The 21400-nt window shown below is 31.4% G+C and overlaps 1 protein-coding gene across 1 annotated transcript in view; it reads right to left on the bottom strand.

The window, feature by feature from the left end:
• The window catches only part of LOC111001777 (irregular chiasm C-roughest protein-like), an 88883-nt gene extending 68873 nt beyond the window's left edge, over positions 1-20010 (bottom strand). The window contains exon 1 of the mRNA XM_045629547.1: positions 19760-20010. The gene's annotated coding sequence lies outside the window, so the exon portion shown is untranslated. The remainder of the gene's footprint in view (positions 1-19759) is intronic.
• Positions 20011-21400: the final 1390 nt, after the last annotated feature.

Raw genomic sequence — 21400 nt, 5'->3', positions numbered from 1 at the left:
TCACGACAATTTGCACTTTATTACACTGATTTAAAGTTTAATTTTCTTTGGGTAAGTACTGGCGGTTAATACAATGAATTCAACATAAGAGTCACGCGCATCGTACCAAGAACTTGTTTGCGACATTTCGTTTTTCTGAGATGTTTCAAGATTTTTTTCATTATCGCTGAGAATATTTAATACAGATGAATGAGTCACTTGATATTAATTCCGAGGGATATTTGTGATGTAATCTTGAAAAAGTCCGCGTCTGTTTTCTGTCAGAGATCCGAGGGTAATGGACAATAAGTCTGCATATAATAAATACTCATCTATCTTAAAAAAATGTATACATAAATCCCATCAACTTAATAATGCAGAATACATAAATTCCGCAAAAAACAAAACTAGAGCAGCCTGGAATGTAATTAAAACTAATACACGAGACATGACATTTAATTCAGGAATAGAAGCAATTAATATCGATAACAAAACATATGAATCACCGCATGAAATATGCAACTTTTTTAATGACTATTTTACCTCACTGCCTACTAAAAATAAAACAAACAATTTGCCAGAAGCTAAAATCCCTCTAAACCATAAAAGTATTTTTCTTTCCCCCATAAATAACACGGATATACTAAAAATTATTACATCGTTGAAAAATACAAAATCTACAGGATACGATAATTTAGATACCAAAACAATTAAATCATGCGCATTATACCTACTTGATCCACTGACATACATAATTAATCTATCGATAGTAGAAGGGATCTTTCCTGAAAAACTAAAAATATCAATTATCAAACCATTACATAAAAAAGGAGCAAAAACACAAATGACTAATTATAGACCAATAACTTTAATTCCCATATTATCTAAAATTTTCGAAAAAGTCATGTATAATAAAATAGAGAATTTCTTTTTATCATACGATATTCTAAAAAAAGAACAATTTGGCTTCAGGAAAAATCGTTCCACTACCCTTGCGTGCTTTACCCTAGTTAAACAAATTACTGAATGCTTAAATCATAAAATGCTTGTAGGTTGCATCTTTTTAGACATGACAAAGGCTTTTGACTTTGTATGCCATGAAAGACTTTTAAAAAAATTAGAATGCTACGGAATAAGAGGTAATGCCTATAACTGGGTGAAAAGTTACCTTGAAAATAGAATGCAATATGTGGAAATAACAAAGATTTGTAAACTAAAACAAAAAACCTATAGATCCAACTATAAGAAAAATGAGTACGGAACACCTCAGGGCAGTATTTTGGCCCCACTACTTTTTCTAACATACATAAATGACCTCCCAGATGCTATACACCAGAACTGTATACTATTTGCTGATGACACTACACTTATAATAAAAGGCAAAAACGACCAAGATTTAAAAAACAACTTAATTAAATCTCTAGACGACGCCATCAACTGGATGAATTCAAATAACCTACAAATAAACATGACCAAAACTAACATAATTCATTTTCAGACATATAACTCTAAAACACTAATAGACGTACAATATAAACACAATAAACTGGACATAATGAACGAGTGTGTATTTTTAGGTATAACGATAGATAAATTTTGTAATTGGAAATCACATATTGAAAAATTACAGAACAAAATAGACCGTTTTGTTTTTGTGTTAAAACGACTAAGAGAAACTGTTAACCATGCTGCGGTATTAGCTGCTTATCATGCATATATTGCATCTATAATTAGATATGGAATTATAATTTGGGGAAATTCAGTCGAAGTGAATAGGGTATTTAAGGCCCAAAAAAAATGTATTAGAGCAATTTGTGGAGCAAATTGCATCGATAGTTGCGTGCCTCTATTTAAGAGACTCAAAGTGTTATCTCTTCCATGTATTTATATATTAGAAATGTCCCTGTTCGTACACAGAAATATACATATTTTTAAATCGAATGTAGTAAGTAGTAGACATGGGGAGAAATTGGCTGTGCCAAAAATAAATTTAGAATTATTTCGGAAAAACGCCTTCTGTATGGCAATTAAAATTTACAATAGATTACCGAAAGAACTTAAAGATCTTCCGACAAGAATCTTTAAAAAGCGACTTAGTGCATTACTTTTAGAAAAAACGTACTACTCAATAAACGATTATTTGTGTGAGACATGGTAATTTATATAAATTTAATTATGTATAATAATTGACTTAATTGATATGAATCTGACTAATAATGTAAAATCTAAACTAAGATAAATTTGCGCGCCACTGTGTGTGGCAGAATATGCGAACGACTGACAATTGTACCACCTTGACATTTTATACCATATTCGTGCAATAAATAAATTATTATTATTATTATTATTATTATTATAATGAACTAATTGAATGCTAAATCTGCATTGTACGTGTTTAGCTCACTTTTTAGTCTCTCTTATTAAAGCTGGGTCCCCGTTGTTCAGAAAGTATTTTCTGAACAATATTTTCTTTTATTAAGTCCGTATTTTTGGACAGTATTATACAGGTTCTGACTTCGTGAAATGAAACGTATGTATTAACAAACGTTTTAATTTCTGATAAGTAAGTCGGTACCTAAGATGCGTGTATTTGATGCTATCATTATCGTCATACAAACGTACCTTCCAGTACCTAACAGTTGGTTAAAAACACAAATCTGCTCAAATTACAAATAAAACGAGCTCGGATCTCAGATCTCATTATTTCTGACACAAATCCTTATTAAAAACCCGGAAAACCCAACACTTCATTTAAAAGAATAATCTTACAACAAAGCTGGTAGATTTTTTTTCCAATTGTACGATATAAATTGCGTGACAGTTTTATTTGGTGTGTGTACTGTTGTGTCGAAAAGTTGATTTGTTTGTATGTGTTTTGTATTTAATGCTTCTTAGGCATTGTTTTTTGCTCTGAAGTTCCTAAATCTGCGCAGTAACAGATTGTGATCGGTCGATATCAATGATAATCAGTCAGTCCATTTTTTGTCTAATTACCATGAACTTTTATTAGATTATGTCAACATTAGCAAGCATTTAAAATATAGAATTTATGTTTGCACGTGTTTGTGCAATTTTTTATTTCATTTAAGTACAATAGATAGTTTTTTTAAACCGAAATAATATTTACATAATGTTATTTTAATTAAGTTTAAATATTTCCAGCTAAACATGTCAATGGTGACAGAGCTAAATGAATGTTCCCACAGCATATTAGCATCGAAAGAAAAATACGTATTCTGGATATGGTCAGTGATAATGTATATATAATATAATAATTAAAAGACAATATAAATTAAAATAACAGGTTAATAAAATCACTTTTCGTCACAACAGTACTCAATATAATTGCGTTTTCGTAAACCTTTTTTTGAACAACAACGCTATATTTGGAAAGAAATAAATGCCGTTAAAAAACTTGTCTTAATTTCAAGCGATGTTATAACGGGACACATCTGTCCTTTTATGTAATGTCTGCATAATTGAAAATACATAATATTATATACGACATAATATTATCCGCACATATAAGAGGAATACCTCAATACCTGTAAAGATGATGGAAGGTAAGGAAAAATGTTATGTCTTTAAAACATTGCATTTTATATGGTTCGGTAAAAAATATAAATAAATAAAATAACTCAGTGGCGTAACAATCTCTTTAGCTCTGGGCCTCAGATTTCTGAATATGTTGTTTCATGATCATTTTTAAATCGAATAGGCAAGTAGGTGATCAGACTCATGTGCCTGACACACGCCGTCGACTTTTTGGATTAAAGACATGTGGGGTTTCTCATGTTTCCCGTTACCGTTCGTGCGAATGTTAAATGGGCATATAGAAAGAAAGTCCATTGGTGCACAGCCTGGGTATCGAACCACAGGGATGAGGCGCACACTGAAGAAACTAGACCAATACTGCTTACAAAATAAATTTACTAATAATATAACAGGCCTAGTGCCTTGATCGTTCGACTCCGTACTGACGGACTTTTCTTCGTGCGCGCGTATTATAATCGCTCGTGAAGGAAAACATAGCCTTGCCTTACCCAAATATTTACGGCGTGAATGAGATATAAAGAAACTGAAAATATCAAGAAACAGAAAATTGAGGATTATTGCAGCATAGATTTTGTATACATTCTAATATATTTCTTTTATTAATATTATCAGATCACACACTTTAACAGGCCCTTCTAACAAACGCTTGAATAAAAGCAGAGGAGCCTATTAATCACAAATTGATATTTTCGTTTTTAGATTCTGCAAAGAACGCGCTCATATAAATTTAAAATGACAGTACTTATAATAAATCAATCAACATTGCAAAATACCGTTGGCGTTAACACCGTCTCTTAAATACATAAGCTATAATAATTGTTTTATAACACAAGTCGTCTAGGTAAGTGCTATAATAAAAAAGTTACGCGATATTGATCTTTATAACATAGAGCCGAAGTAATAAAACAGATAAAATTGATTTCTTCAACCGCAAAAAGGCTCGTAAATTATGTTTTATTTTTTCCTCCGCTCTATCAAAATGGGAGGTACAACTATAACTCTTTTATACTGGCTATAAATGTCAAAATTTCCTTTCGAACTATCAGTATCGATAACAAAACTGTACTTTTTGTGGGTACCTCATAAATAACGTAAAGCGAAAATAATTGAAAATTATGTAACGCATGATAAATTGACGATATTTTTGGCGACGGAAGCTTGGGTCACTTCTACGCGAAAACAATTTTTTACGGCTTTGTCATTTCGAGTCAAGACGTTTAAATCATGCTAAGCGCTTATTCTAATAAATCTTAAAACCTCTTAACATAAAGACCTCTTAATGAGATAATTTCTTGAGTTTCTTGCCAGTTCTTCTTGCCCGCTCTACGCCTTTGACTTGCGAACTGGTAGTAAATATAAATTTACATTACTTGACGTTCATAAGTGTACTTGTTTACCTATATGAATAAAGATATTTTGTGTTTGATTTTGAATATATTAGTTAATAACATATATGAATAAAAATGAATCGATCAATATGTTGCTATGATTACTTATATACCTAATACTTGAAGACAATTGAAGGAATTCGACTAATTTTTAATTAATTCCTTGAACACTAGTTTTATTTTGTAAAAGGTCTCTATGGGATAGCACAGTAAAATGCTCCTTTCTGGGTATGTAGCTATTAAAAAGGTAGGCTAAGTGAAATCATATTTTAGCGAAACATACTTCCCAGCCGGTGTGAATAAGGGTCAGGAAAATCAGCGCATCAATGAATTCTTGTCATTAAAGAATGATCATTAACGCGACTGTTAAAGTAACGTCGTCTTTCTCAAAACTTAATCTGCACGAGCTTCATAAACATTATATAACAAAATTATAGTATATAAACATTGTTTTGGTTCGGTATAATTGCACACACCCACTCACAGACACACAGCACAAACATACACAAACACGCATGCATAGAATAAGTTCATAGAATTTTCTGATAAATTATTAGAATTACATTTTATTTAATGTTTTACCGGCTTTGTTTCTTGGCAGGGTTTTGTTTTGTTTTGTGTTCTTTTGTAACAACTGTCTCAATATTGTATAAATATGGGAATTAGCGATACAACCCCAACACAAGTGTCTGTGACTACTTACGGGGCCCGACTCATATATTTGAGATACGTATAAGAGTCGGGCCCCATGTATATATGTAAAATTTGAGATACAATAAACATTGATATCTTAGATTTGATTTTTGACTTGCATACTTCCTGGTACTACAAGCACTTACTCTTAATCCGCCCATTGGTCTCCGGTCTAAAAAAATCTTCTTTCTTCTTATACTGTCCTCTCCTTGCGAAGGTTCGCTATCATAATGGCTAGTTTAATTTTGGATGCTGCGATTGTAACCAGGTCATCCATTGCCGCCAGGTCTCCTTCTACCTGCCACTTTGCCTTGTATGATTAGTTAGAAAGAGCTCGTATTTTTTGGAGTTACGTAAAACGTAAATATTCATGTCTATCTAATATCTACTGAACAGAAAAAATAAATTCGGCAAGTATAAACTCGTAAACTTCTTAATTATCCATGTTATGCACTTAGGTTTATATAAAATACTAGCTGACCTGACAAACGTCGTCTTGCCAAACTACTACCTTTAACTCAGCGCCATCTGTTAGAATTGTATCAAATAATAAACAAATGTTAATGTTATCGTAATTTTAGTAAGGATGCCTATTTTTTTGAAAATGAAATATAGCCTATGTCACTCAGGAATGATGTAGCTTTCCAACAGTGAAAGAATTTTTCAAATCTGCCAAGTAGTTTCGGAGCCTATTCAATTCATACAAACAAACAAACAAAAAATCAAACCTTTCCTCTTTATAATATTAGTATAGACAAACAAAAACTCATAATAATTTGTTCAAATTTCGAAGCCAGGCACCGATACGGCGCAAAAATAGCGTAGTCTAAACATTGACATCTAGTTTTCTAAATAATTTAGTTTAACAAAGGATTTTCTACTAAATCATAAAATATAGATAATATTTCGACTGAAGACATAAATAAAGATTAAGATTAAGTGGGCACTAGATCTCAGAAGATGGCAGGCATTGTGCTTAAACCTGTCAGAACCGGACTCAAAGTGATTTTATGGAAGTACGTCATAACATTGAGCAATTAGCCGAGTGGGTGTTAACAAAAACTTCAATACGATAAAAACTCAAAATGTTTTGCGGTTAGTAATGGCGTTTAATGATTATTGAGTGTAACGTGGATGTAATAGAAAGTTGTGAAAGTCGTGGGCGTGTTCGTCTAATTAGCGAAAAGCTCTGCGGTTTTTCAAGCGGAAACATTAAAAACAATTTAAAGGACTTAGCCTTCTTCTATTTAAATAACTAAAAACTCATGGCTATTAGATACTTCACCAAGGAGGCTAAGGATATTAATGTTGGTATGTATCTATCCTAATCTGTAGTTCTGGATTTTCACCCATGGTGGTGGACTAGTCTCCACGTGACGATAATGATCCCACTCTGCTTTCTTCTATTACTATGCAAAATGATGCGTAGTTTTGTCAACAGATGGCGCCATATGCTGTTTGCATTCGTAAAATAATTAATTAATTAATTGTTATTAGATAATTTATTACTAAACTCGGTCCAGTCGAACTTGAGTTATTAACACGACTTTGTTTTATATTTACATACTTTTACTAAAAAACTCAAACAATATCTTGTTAAGCTGTCCTATACTGATACAGAAAACATTCTTATTGTACAAAAATAGTATAGATATAAATTTGTTTAGTAAAATTAATTAGCAATACAGTTTAAATGTGAAAAGGAAGAGACTGGCTGCCCACAACACAGGGAATCCTAGTGTGGGGGCCAGTGCACTCCACTTTATAGAAACATTCATGTAATATATTGTGTCTAATAAAGTTCTTTCTTTCTTTCTTTATATTTAGATCAGAAAATAAATGTTAGCTAAATCAGATTAAAACCTTTTTTGCTGTATACATAAATACAATTTATATAACATTTGAAATTGAAATACAGAACAAATGTAGCTAGATTTATTCTAATACAATAATAATACGTAATAGATACGAAAGTTTACTAACACAACAATGACATTTTTGGTTAAAGAAACAAAAGCATGGCCCTGTGTTTTAATAATTCATAGATAGAGCCACAGTGTATAAACTTTGTTTTATATAAACACAGCCTCTTGATTCCCACAGGAATTACATACTTGCTTGCAAATTTCTTTAAATCTGAGATTTAGTGAGAATATAATTTGTATTACGACCACATTTCACGAAGCTGATCTGGCCTTTAATTAAAGTGATCCCTTTGTATGTGTTTCATGCCTATTAGCATTAGCCTTTTTTAAATTTGTATGTATAACTTTTTTTTATAAGTAATTAGAAATAAGAAACTTAATTCTAAACGTTTAAGATTACTAGGAAATCCCTGAGCTGTGGGTCTTGAAATACTGCGTTATAGCAAACTGATTTAGTGAAATAAATACAGAAATACGCTTGCATTATGAGGGCTAGCGTGTGTGTCAGTAATATTATACTTAACTTGAATTATTCGATATTTAAACCATATTTTTCACAGAACAAATTAGCTTAAGCTTATTAGTTAAGATTATAATGGTATTAAAAATCGCTTTCTCTGTGTTATAGACTGTGGTAGGCCTATATTCTAGCGCGTGGGCGATCTTTTCAACGGCCTAACATGACCGCATTTCGCAAGGTTTCTCTCAAACCACATAATAATAACCTTTTGAATATTTAAGCCAAGAGGAAAAGTATGGCTTTGTTTAAGACATTTATAACAAAAACACGTCATTATACAGTATTTTACTTAGTCAAAATTAGGTGGAAACATATATTATATATTCATTATTATTAGCCTCTTTGTTTTCATAATGAATAATATATTTTAAACAAGTATATCATATGATTAATTATTACATTATATGTATGCATTACAAATTTTAATATAACCATTTTATTTATCCTTAAATTTAAATTCCAATCATAATTAGTAATGTCAATATTTATAAATTTAAATTTAAATGAATAAATTAAAAATTAATCAAAATCATAAATTAATATGGACCCCTCTACGGGTAAAGGCCTCCTCCATTTTGCTCCTCATCTGTTTGTCTTTTGCTTTGGTAATCCAGTTTTCAATCATATATACGGTGGCATATTATTATTTACGTCAAAGTACAAATATCACATAATACGCGGCGGCAATATCGTCTATAAGGGCATGATTCAAAATTATTAGTCTAAACTAAACTAACGATATTTAATAACATATTTCATTACACAAAACCTGTTATACGATCACCAATAAACCGTGTGATTTACTGGAAAAGTCTTAGTATATGTAACATGGTTTTATCTAAATTTACTAAAATGTGTTATTATTGTTGTATCATTAGACGATACGGGCGGTGAGCAATATTGGCGACTGTAAGAAGAAAAAACTTACAATGCATATAAAAAAGTAAAAATAATATTACGATTTTTATATATTTTAACACCGAAAACGTAGCAGTGTTGGCCTAGTGGCTTTAGGTTGTCATAGGTTCGAACACCGGCTGTGCTGCATATGTGTGTAATGGACTGTATATGTGCAAATATGCATGTATTAGAAAGTGATGGAACACTGAAGGAAAACATCATAAAACCCATGAAGTCTACAGTCTGTATCAGGTATAGGATGCTGATCACTTACCTACTTGCCATTGGCAAATGATCATGAAATAAATACAGAAATCTAAGGCATACGTAAAAATGTTGTAGCAGATTTATTTTTAGAACGTAGATTCCGTGTCTGCGTATAATATTTCAAAGAATGTATAGTATAAAGACTCAAAATTCAAGTCCAAATCTTTATAAGAAGTTGTAGCCCAATTTCTATGAAGTAGAATTAAGACATGTAACTAAATTATAGGGTAATGATAATGATACTTCTACGGAGTGAAAGTGTGTTAATCAGAATATTATTTTTGGTTTCAAGTCATAACTAACAAATTATAGTACGAGATATATGATCTAGTTAGGCAACTCCCAGCCAGTTGAATGAAAACTGTCGTGCGATTTATTTTATTTATTTATAAAAACACTTACACCTTTAGGTGACCCTAAATTGACACGAGTGTACAATAAGCAATATACATTACAGACGAAACACAAAAAAATCATATGAAATTACATACAAGAAATTTACTAAAATAGGCACTAACAATTAATATAACTTTTGCCAGCTCACTCAATGAACAATGCAAAACGTCTTTTAACCTATGTATTTCGTTAAGTAAATTAATACACCATTTAATTTTTTTTGGAGTTCATATGTGTACTTGCTTACCTATATGAATATTATAATAAAAGGACATTTTGAGTTTGAGTATGTAAACGCAAAAGATATTCGTTTATCCTAGACACCTGTCACAATCGTCAAGAAAAATGCCACATAATCCTATACTTAGTTGCAATTGTTATTATCAAAACAAGCTCAATCCGAAGCGAAACACACATGCAGGTTCTCAGATTATATCACAAAAGGAAACACGCCATAATGCATTTTATCATTTCGTTCTTAAGGCACCAAATGCTATGTATACCAATCCAGGTCACTTCAAGGTAATTTAAGCTCTGATAAAGTATGTAGTAGGTTCGCTTCGTTGCAAACAATGCTAAATAAAGCTATAAGAGAAAATGTTAACAGTTTTGATTTATGCTTCCTTATTGGTTTATTTTCCTGTAATAAAATTGTTTTCTTGGGCCACTATATAGGTTTTAATAGTTCAGTGAATTTTACAGATGTCGATGCATATATGGGGATTTTATGATGATATATAAATTTATTAACATTGCAAGTCTTGGCCAAATTATTGATCGAGAAGAAGGCTTTATCGGATAGCCAATAAAAGCTATCATCGACATTTTATATCCTATTGATGTAGCTAGATAATCAACTATTTTAAATGGGTCTATAAGCACATGCAATTTCTTTTTCAGTTCCAACAACAGCCTTATTTATTCATAAAAGCCTGCCCACGCTCGACACACTGATACATTGGTACAAGAACAATAAAATACAGTTTTTAATGTGGCAAACATTTATAGGCAAACAACGTATATGAAGATATAAAAAGACAAATAAATTATAAGTACTAAACGAAAATCGATTTTAAACTGTGTGGGAGAAACTATGGATATCCAGAATGCCCAATCTGGACGTTGATGAGTTTTGACCAAACAGCGATTTCAGGTAAAAATGAATCGATGTGATACTCAGGGTATCTAGACGGTACACAATTTTTTTTGTTTAAGGTTGAGACATCGACCTGAATAATATTTATATCTAAAATACTAAGTTTATATGTATCTTTTTGCTAATAAAGGTTTCCCTTCTGAATATTTTTAATTAGTTTCAGGAACCATAAACGTATTTAATTAAGCCTCCCACTGGGATTTTAGGAGGAAAATTAGTCACTTGTGAAAGTAATAAACCGGAAATCATAAAAGGGTACGGCCGTAAATGTGACGTAGAATGATTCATAAAAAATTTGAAGCCTTATTTATTTCTGCTATATTGATTTTCCGGAAGATTTTCTTTGCTTAACGCCTTGTGAAATTCTTTAAAACTAATAATATGTTATCAACTATATCCAATAGAAAGATATATATGATGCTTAGCTAAGATATCCTCTCCACTTTCTGTTGCTTTTTTTAATTGGACAACAATTTGAGAGGGCTCGCGAGTGTGTTGCCGGCATTTAAATTATTGGTAAGATAATGATTTCTTTTCAAATTGATTCAGAAATAATATACCTAATTTAATATTTGTATGTTACGCAGTATTGTGTTGTGTACGTAGAAACAACTTCAGTTTTAATATCTAGATTTGTTTATCTTTTAATATATTGCAAAATATAGTACCAGATGATATGATTATTTTTTTATTTACCATTTCACTTTTCACTTTAAAAATATCAGCGGCTCACTTCTTAAATTATGTCTGATATATTCAAATAAGATTTTGCTCGCTTGCCGTGTATATGACGGCGATAAGTACTGCGATATTAAAATCTATTCAATAAATAATTCAATTCAAAATCCTTTATTCATCTAGGTAACTTATGTACGTCAAAAAAAAGAAATATACATTCTGCTTCTAATTTTACGTTTACTACAATTCTCAAATCAAGGGCGTAAAACGGAATAGAAGAACTGGCAATAAACTCTCCGACACTCTTTTCAATCGCCAAGTTTTTTTCTTTTACACAACGTTTGTAAGGAGCTGCAACCATTACACCATGTACCATGTGACATCTTGAGTAACAATATTTGATAATCCTTTAAGCAAATGAACTTAATATTTTATCATACAATAACATGATATTTATTCCAACTACATCACCTAATACATAAAAATATATCTAATAACTAACCTTAAAATTTAATTATTAAAAAATATTATTAAAAGGAGTCCCTTTAGGCAAGGTTCCGAAGATACTAGCAGCGTTCCCCCTTTGAATTGCTAGACTAATTCTTTGTGCGAGGTAGCTGCCAGCTCTTCGTTCTCCTGTGATGTCGACTAACCTTTAACATGATTAAATATACATTATGGGAAATCCAAAAATACTTTTATAACAAAGAACGTGTGCCATTGCTATTACGCCCACGCTTCTTCTAACTAATGCATACCAGATTGTTATTTTTAACTTTTGTTTAGATACAATAGAGCACATATTTTAGTTGAAAACTATTTTCCATTATGTCCAGTATACTATTTAAAGCGTGTTGCTAATTTTATATTCTTTCTCTTTAACGCTAGGCTTATGTCGGATGCACTAATAATATGCAGTGAGCAATGGAAGATAAATTACAACATATTATAGTGTTTTTATAAACGTATTTTAAGAATGAAATCCAAAGTGTAAATCTCTGATGTAGGAGTATCCATAAATGCGGTAGCTTTCTTTTGTTTCTCTGTAGCAACGACCAAACCATCGTTTTTATCATATAAACAAATATTTGTGAATCGCTCACCAGATATTCATAGACTGGATGAACAATAACCACCTCGAGTAGTTCCTACTACATTTTACGTGAGTCTTAAAAAAAATTCGGTGAAGATAGAAGTTTACAACTTTGTGATCATTATCGGCATCGGCATGGAAAAGGATCCTTCAGGATCCTTACATACAAGCGCATACTGTCGGAAACTATATCTTAGCACGCTGCAACGTTCTTAAGGATTACGAGGCGTCCTTAAGCATGCTGCATCGTCCTAGATGCCCCCGAGTGTTGCTTCGGCGTCGGCAACGCGGCGGGCGACGGCGTACAGAAAGATCTCGAAGTATCCCGAAACAGCCTTATAGATGCCGATGCAGTAGCCTCAAGCTTACCGGAGCGGTATTTTTGTTACTACGATCATAAATTATGGAAATTTCTACTTTATTCTCATGAAGTTAATTAAACAGCCTTTGAATGTGATAACAAATATAAGTTTTTAGCAAACTTAAATAGGAAAAAATATTATAATAAACCAGATATTTAGTACATTTAGATAAATATTTGTCATATTAATTATAAAGTGTATGTTACCGATAACTATCATATTACTTTCACGGAAATATATATGGTAAAGTCGATTCCATGAACATGATGATCCGGTATCGGATATAATGGGCTCATAAGTGCATACTCAGTATCATTCTCAGAAGGCTTGTTCGTACCTATATTATAAGCCATATTCCTGTGGCCCATATTTGTTATAACTGTAGATACATGAATGAAACTGCTATTAGCAGTAAGACCGCAAATCGTCTTTTATTATTATTATTTTATTATTTGTTTTTGTCATATGCTATTGTTTGTGATGGGTAAGTTTAATACATTTTCTTGATTATAACCTAAGAAATAACTAATGAGAACTTAAATAATCTAACATTCAATTAAAAATTGATGTCAATAAATTTACTATAATGATTTTGAATATGAAAATGTAATATAAATTAGATGTATTATATGCTTATGTAATTGAAATATACTATTTTTTTTAATTTACGCTGCCAGTATCTTCGGAACCTTGCCTATTGGGACTCCTTTTTATAATATATTTAAATATTTGCTTTTTGCTTTATAATTAAATTATATAAATATAAATAACTAAATATTATAATATTATTACGATTCATTCAAATAAACAATTGAATTGTAAGTATTTTTATCGATTATGGCAGGATTCAAAGTGGGGTGACCGGTCTAGTCTCTCTATTTAACAAAATCTATTAACATGCCGTCAATATAATATATTATGTTGAAATAACTACGATTTTACTGTCGATATAACGAGAATAGGTCTGCAGTACCTAGTACTCTAGACAATTGACAATCATGTTATTCGAACCAACCGTCACTTGAGAGCGTTCTCACAATAAAATAAAAAAGTAAATTTCTTACAAAAAATAACAAGGGCCCACTGATCTTAACAAAAAGTCGCCTTTGATGTGATATTGTACTAGTACTATTGAAACTCGATCGATCTACCGAACCTTAACTTACCACTACACACTTCCCTTCAGGTTTCAAGGCGGCGAAGTCATTAAATACAAAATTATACACAGATTTACATGAATGTTGTAATATGTGTAATGTGGTATTTGTTTCGGGTCAAATAAAGAATTTATTTTTTATTTTTTTTAATTTAAACTCCGATCCTTTTATATATATTTTGATACATATCAGCACGAGACAGATTGTATTTAGTAATTAATACGAGCACTTTTAATTACCCCAATTATTTTCACATTACATTAACAGATTTTTCGCCAGCCAGTTTCATCTAGAACGCTTAATTTAGAAAATTTTGTCAATTATTTTGTAGAGTACAGTATTCTAGTATGATGAGTTCTAAAATGAGTTCCCGTAGTAGGATCGGTCACGTTAAAAGTTGGAACGGGTTTTTGTTGAGATTCCTGACTTGAGATAATTGACCAACAGGTGCGCTACTGTTGTTTATTTTGTTCGGCCAAGGGCGCTTCTGACTGGCCCTTGAGTGTTGCGACTTATGTAAATAACAGGTTGCTATTTTAGTTCTAAGCAAATAGCATATACAAATAGCATGGCTACTTTTTGCGATATTTTCGCGGCCTGTTTGCTAAGTACATAAATTCTATACAAACATTTCCTAAACTTATCCTATCCTGATCAACCCTGACCTGTTTCATTCTTGTATTTCCTCTTCTTTTCTATTGCGATTCGCTATTAATGATTCCTTAAGATTAGCTTTTGAGTTTTAGTTAGTTATTAATATTCTATTTTTAGTTTTTCTCCAGAGTAAGGTTCTATATATTTTTTTTATATAACGTCTTGCACTCATAATTTTTTTTTCTTTTCTCACTAGGGTTGCCTGGAAGAGATCGCTTGTTAGCGATAAGGCCACCCGTTGTACCCCTTGTAATTTTTATGTATTGTGTTATTTGTGTTTTTTTATTAGTATTATAAATACTATAACGAAGTGCCAACAAATTAATAAATATTAAAGATATTCATTCTTGGGCCATATTCAAACACAGTGGATTTCATCTATAATGGAAGTTTTAGTGACGAGAGCATATAGAAACGTTAAATTAGAGGCTTGCGAAAGACAGGGAAGAATGCAGGAAGTTGTGCGGATCTAAAAAATGTATAAACGATAAAAAAATTGTCTTGTTCGCAAGTATAAATTGTGAATATAATAAGTTGAACAACCTCATTAACGATAGGTTTATTATTCGTCCTTGATCGTCCTTGAAACACTGATTATATATTTTAATCAAACCTGTTAACATATAACTATGCAATAAATAAAAGTGTCTTTTTCTTATAGAACAGTGGGCAAACGGGCAGGGGGGGCGGTGATACCGCCGTCCATGGAGACTCTCAATACCAAAGGGCTCGCGAGTACATTGCCGGCCTTTTAAGAATTCTACACATTTTTTTCTATTTTATTGTCTATAAAAAATATAATTTATGTTTTATGCGGACAATCGCAAGTCCATACGATTTGTTTTTGTTACAATAGTGTCCTAAATATTTTATTAGTAGGTTAGTATATTGTATATCTCCATAATGCCTATAACCCCGGGGCAAAGGAGATTCGAGAGAATATATAGACAATAGTTTTCTTGACATCAAAGCTACCAGATTATATCGCGTATAACTGAATTCATTATAAAAAAATATCGAATATTAAATGAATCTGAATGAGATTATAGGATATTTGTCATCCTTAGGTAGAAGTGATCTGGCATATTAATAATAGTGTGAGAGATTACATCTTACAAAAACGTATCACATCCAATAAAGGAAGAACGCTCTACTTCGAGCAATAGCAGTTATATTACATAATCTAACGTTCACATACTGTCAAGCTGTGATCAAACAATTTATATTTAGAACATCCATTGATTGATTTTTTTACTAAAAGAGGGTAATCGGCCTTGCGAGTACGTTGGTGGCCTTCAAACACATTTAAATGTCGCGCTATATGCTTTGCTCTTAATAGGTTTTCGTCTTTTAAATAGGAATATATATATTCGGCTTTCTGGGTCTGATACCTGACGTCTGATGTCTAAGGGCCTGTTTCACAATGTATTGTATGGATAAAGTGCCAAATAGCTATGCAACACATAAATTATTCGAAAGATAAAAGTTCAAAATAAGATACTTCGAATTTCATGACGTATAGCGCTATCTGACAGTCCTGAAACGCAAAAATACTGTTTATCCTACAAATAAGTAACAAATAGCTTATTTAGCACTTATCCGGACATTGTGAAACAGGCCCTTAGTCTAATGTTTTATCAAATTTCCGCTTTTTTCGTTTTAGCGCTGGCAAATAGTCAAACTTCATACGGGAAATATATTTTTTTTTATTTAAACCCGACCCTCTTAAAACAAGATTTAATTTTCATTGACATTTAAGATACAGATTAGATTATTGTATGTTTATACATAAAGTGGTATGTCGGAGAAGAAGAATTGGTGATTTTCCGGGATGAGAATTTAGGCACTACTGTTGGGAACTACATTAAACCACCAGCTAAGAACCTCAATGGTAGCTAATACATATTTAAAAACCAATTTCCCAACACGGCCTTTTCTCAAACCAGTTAAAACACATTAAACACGAGTAGAACTCAAACTAAATCACCTAATTAGAACCAGTAACGGGTGAACTGGTTATTAATTTATTCGTTCGTATCAAAACATATCGAATGTTATGGATTAATTTTGATATTAAATCGTTATCTTTTTTCAAAATTAAAAATTGGTATTATAACTGTTCCGAATTTAAACCTGTGGTTTCGTTTGTTATTCTATACAATCAAGTCTTTATAATAAAATATAAAAAACAGTGTCGCTATATATATCTATTTGTCGCTTTGCGAAGAATGTTACCACTACATAGTATAAAACAAAGTCGCTTTCTCTGTCCCTATGTCCATTTGTATGCTTAAATCTTTGAAACTCGCTACGCATTTTGATGCGGTTTTTTTAATAGATAGAGTGATACAAGAGGAAGGTTTATATGTATAATAACATCCATTAAATAGTGGAGAAGTACTGTTATTTTTGAGGTTTCTAATGTGATGTCGTAAATAATTACATTTTTCCGCTTACATTGCAAACGCAGGCTGAACCCTAAGAGTTTTATTAAAATAATGTACTAAGTATTGTACACATTGAAAAGATCTACAGAAAAGTCCATGATGGTATATGTCTATCTCTTATGGATAACCCACAATAACTTTTTTTGTCATTTACTTTTTACGACAAACAATGGCTAATTTTCGAAGCGATTTTAACCAATACAGCATTAATCCTTAACCAATTAAATACCTTGAATACATTGTTCATTTAATATAGATCTATACAGCCCATTACAGATTATTTAGCAGCGATCGAACGCGTATATTATCGGAGCTTTCCAGCGACGGAAATAACAATACATAATAAAAACCTGCTTTTCATCAGCATTGCACCCGTGCGAAGCTGGGGCGGGTCACTAGTGTAGTATAAACCCGTATTGTGTAACTCTGAGAAAATAAGTTTTCTATATCTCTCTTATGAATAAGATATAACATAACACGCGTGTAACCAATTATAACCATGTCTCCTAAATATTCGAGTTAATGACCTACGCTTGAAGAGCAAAAGGCATGAAATAGTATCGATGCTACTGTCTCTTTAAAAAACCGACAACGCATCATTGACCGTAATCCGTCATTTCCTAATCGAACGAAAGTAACACTATTTGTCTTTTTCACGGCGAAATCAATGAAGCGATACTGATTGAACTTGATACGTGAAAGCTTAGAGATAGAGAGTTTTTTATCATGTTTTAAGCCATTACAAGTTTTGTTTTACATCGAAGCTTTAAATATTCTTCTTTTCTTTTTCATGTCCTATTTTTAATATTATCCTTACCAGTGTTTACATAAGTTTTTTTTTTGTTCCATTGGTTTTGTCAACATAACTATATTATGTCTTATATTTTTTTTATATTTCTTGCTTACCTTGTCTCTTTCAATTGTTATATAAAAGCGATAAGTCCGTCATTATATTTCTATTATGCAATACAATGTTAATCTATATATTCTAGGAACAGGAATACTTGGTACACTTATGCAAGGATTTTTTTGTTATATTTAAATAATCAATGGGTGGCATGTAATCTAATATTGTATAAGCAATAATTGTATCAATAGTTATATTATATAAAAACTAAAAATATACAATGTGTACCAGTTCTTCCATAATTGTAAGGAAGATTGTTTTATGTGAATTGTATGCGTGTTTGTGTGCGTGAATTTTATACAATAACATCTATTAACAATTCTGTTAATTCTGCAGATATTAGTAGAATTGTTGCTAATTATATAATCTTCATTGCTGTCTACTATTTGTGTGGAAACATATGACTGTATTACATACTATATGATATTTAAGTTAGTTAAAATACTGAATTACTCTGTGGTTAATAGTATTTATTAAATAAATAAATCAGTGGCGCTACAACCTCTTTAGGTCTTGGCCTCAGATTTCGGAATCTGTTTCATGATCATTTTTAAATCAAGCAAGAAGGTGATCAGCCTCCAGTGCCTGACACACGTCGTCGACTTTTTGGGTCTAAGACATGTCGGTTTCTTCACGATGTTTTCCTTCACCGTTCGAGCAATTGTTAAATGCGCACATAGAAAGGAAGTCCATTAGTGCACAGCCGGGGATCGAACCTACGACCTCAGGTATGAGAGTCGTACGCTGAAGCCACTAGGCCAACACTGCTCTTATGAATATTACCATAGATAATACAAATTAAAAAAAACTTGCGTAATGTGGTTTACAATTCATCACCATCACAAATATTTACCCCGGATGGGAAAGGAATCTTCGTCCTCAGTGAGAGCTTTGTTACGACATCAATCAAGTGTGTTGTCCTTTGCATAGTGATAAGATGGGCTTAAGTGATATCAACTGTTTGAGCATAAAAGCTCAGTTTCAACTGCCTAACATAGATAAAATATGTTTCTAAAGTATGTTGAAAGTAGTGTAAAAGCTTTTATATACATTTGTCATTAATTGCTAATTAAAGGTTCTATAATTAAAAATGGACTTTTTTATTTGAAAACTTCTGGACCTGTGTTTATGCTTTATTTATTAATCCTACTGTTGAAATTATGTTAAGTTTGTTCAAGTAACCATAAGAAATGCACACAATATATTGTGTATTCTATGTTCACCATATCGTCTATGATAAAAGTTTTAAACAGGAAGTGTACCTACGTGTATATTAATATAAAAAATATTATTACAGTAATACTACAAAATATTGCACAGTTTTCTGTGTTAATTTATTATTATTGCTTTTGACGAAAATTTACTATTCTATTTATATGAATTATCGATATCACTTATATTTGTTAAATAATATTTTAGAATATAATGAAACTATTTAATGATTTTATTTAGTAAGTATTTCTAAAATTTTTAACTGTATACAGTAATTAGGCTCGGTAATTAAATTATAAATTATTCTAAAAACTTTATTTAAATTTTGATTTTACTAGTTTTGTTATTTTATTTTTAAATAAAATTAATGCATGCTAAAAGTTTATACATCTGTCTTCAATGGTATATTGGCTAATATTCTATCTGCTGTTTTTATTAAAAGCTCTTTCTGTATTAAAAAGCAAACTCACCTCGACCTAGTAGTCAACAAAATCCATAAACATTACGCACTTTACAAAGAAAACACAACGCGCTAACAGAAAAACACTTTCCGCAAAAAGTTTCAATATCCATAATTTTTTTCTCACCAAAAAGGTTTTAATAATAATTCACAGAGCCACAGATAATAATTCGTCATTCGTATGTTGACGCACGTTCGAAATTTAAAATTCAAAATGCCGCGGATCGTCGAAAGGGCGCGAAATGTAACACAACCGTATGTTTTGCGCCCAGCCGGTAACTGAGGGTGTAGTGTAGGCTTCGCTTGCCCTGGCCAGGCTGACTGTCATAGAATCGATAATGTGCAGAACCACCATTAAGAGTGATTCAGATTTTTGATATCTTGTCACTTTGTATGTAATTGTATACGATAGTTATATTAAGCGAGTATTTATGCATTTTTTCTTGTTATATTAGTGTGTAGTTTATAACTCAGCGGGTATATTAAACTAAGAATGAGAGAACTAAGATGGCACTTCTTATTTAAAATTAAGTAGAACTTAATAATAATTTTATAGTATATAATAATATCTTGATTATAATATTTTTATGACTAAAAAAATAAACAAATAAATATTCCTTTTAATAGTCTCGTCAACTTGTAATATGTATCATATTAAATCAGCAAAAATTAGTCAGCAATGCAAGTCACCATATCAAAATAATTCGATAAAATTACAACTCTTTGCCACCAATTAAGACATGACATAGCATATCTATGATTTTCACACCAAACTAATCTTTGTCTGGAAAACGACCTTAATCTGAAATCCCTTTTCAACTCCTCGTGCCTCTCATTATTGATCTCTTTCACTCCTTACTACCGGTGCAATAATATTTATCTCTCTATCACGCGTGTGAAAGCTGAATATCGCCGTCTCGCTCGCACCACACTGCAGAGTTTCAAAAACAAGGTAGACGCGTCGTGTTATCAATGTACAAGGCATTAGAAATTTTTCCTATACATTAAGCAGACTTGGAACAGTTTGAATTAATTTTAACGGTTTTTTTTTATTTCATAGCATTAATGCCCCGCTCTGTGAGTTGAAAAGTTTTAATCTGCATTTTGAATTTAGAATCCATAAGATTTGCCACTTACAAAAAAAATAACATTATTGCAAACTTGTACTCTTAAACAGATTTTTGACCTTTGTGTTGTTTCAGTAATATACGACGTAGAAATTTATACGAATGGTTGAACCCGGTACCTACGGGCGTAAGACAACATATTCTTATGAATTGAAACATTATTTAATTAAAATTTGAATATTTGAATACGAAAATTTTATTGCTGTATTCATTGAACAAATTGAAATAATATTTTAAATCTATTAAAATGTTATTTCAATTTTGATAAATCTACTTTTAAATATGGTTAAAATTTAAATAAATATTAGTTGGAAAGATTTTGTCGGCAGATGCAATCTTTGATGGTCTATAATATTTAATTTCTCAAATATAAATATTCTTAATTTCGTGCTGTTCATAGGCGGGTATAATAGAAATATGTCTATCGAGATTCAGAAGTTACTAAGTATGACTTCCATATGTCATTTGTAATTTGACATACGGAAATCTGATAGCTGTTCGCGAATTACTTCGCGCTAAGTCTC

This window comes from Pieris rapae, chromosome 9 (genome assembly GCF_905147795.1).
Source record: "Pieris rapae chromosome 9, ilPieRapa1.1, whole genome shotgun sequence".
Lineage (NCBI taxonomy): Eukaryota > Metazoa > Arthropoda > Insecta > Lepidoptera > Pieridae > Pieris > Pieris rapae.
Note: the sequence above shows the minus strand (reverse complement) of the source record. Positions and strands in the feature narration are given on the sequence as shown.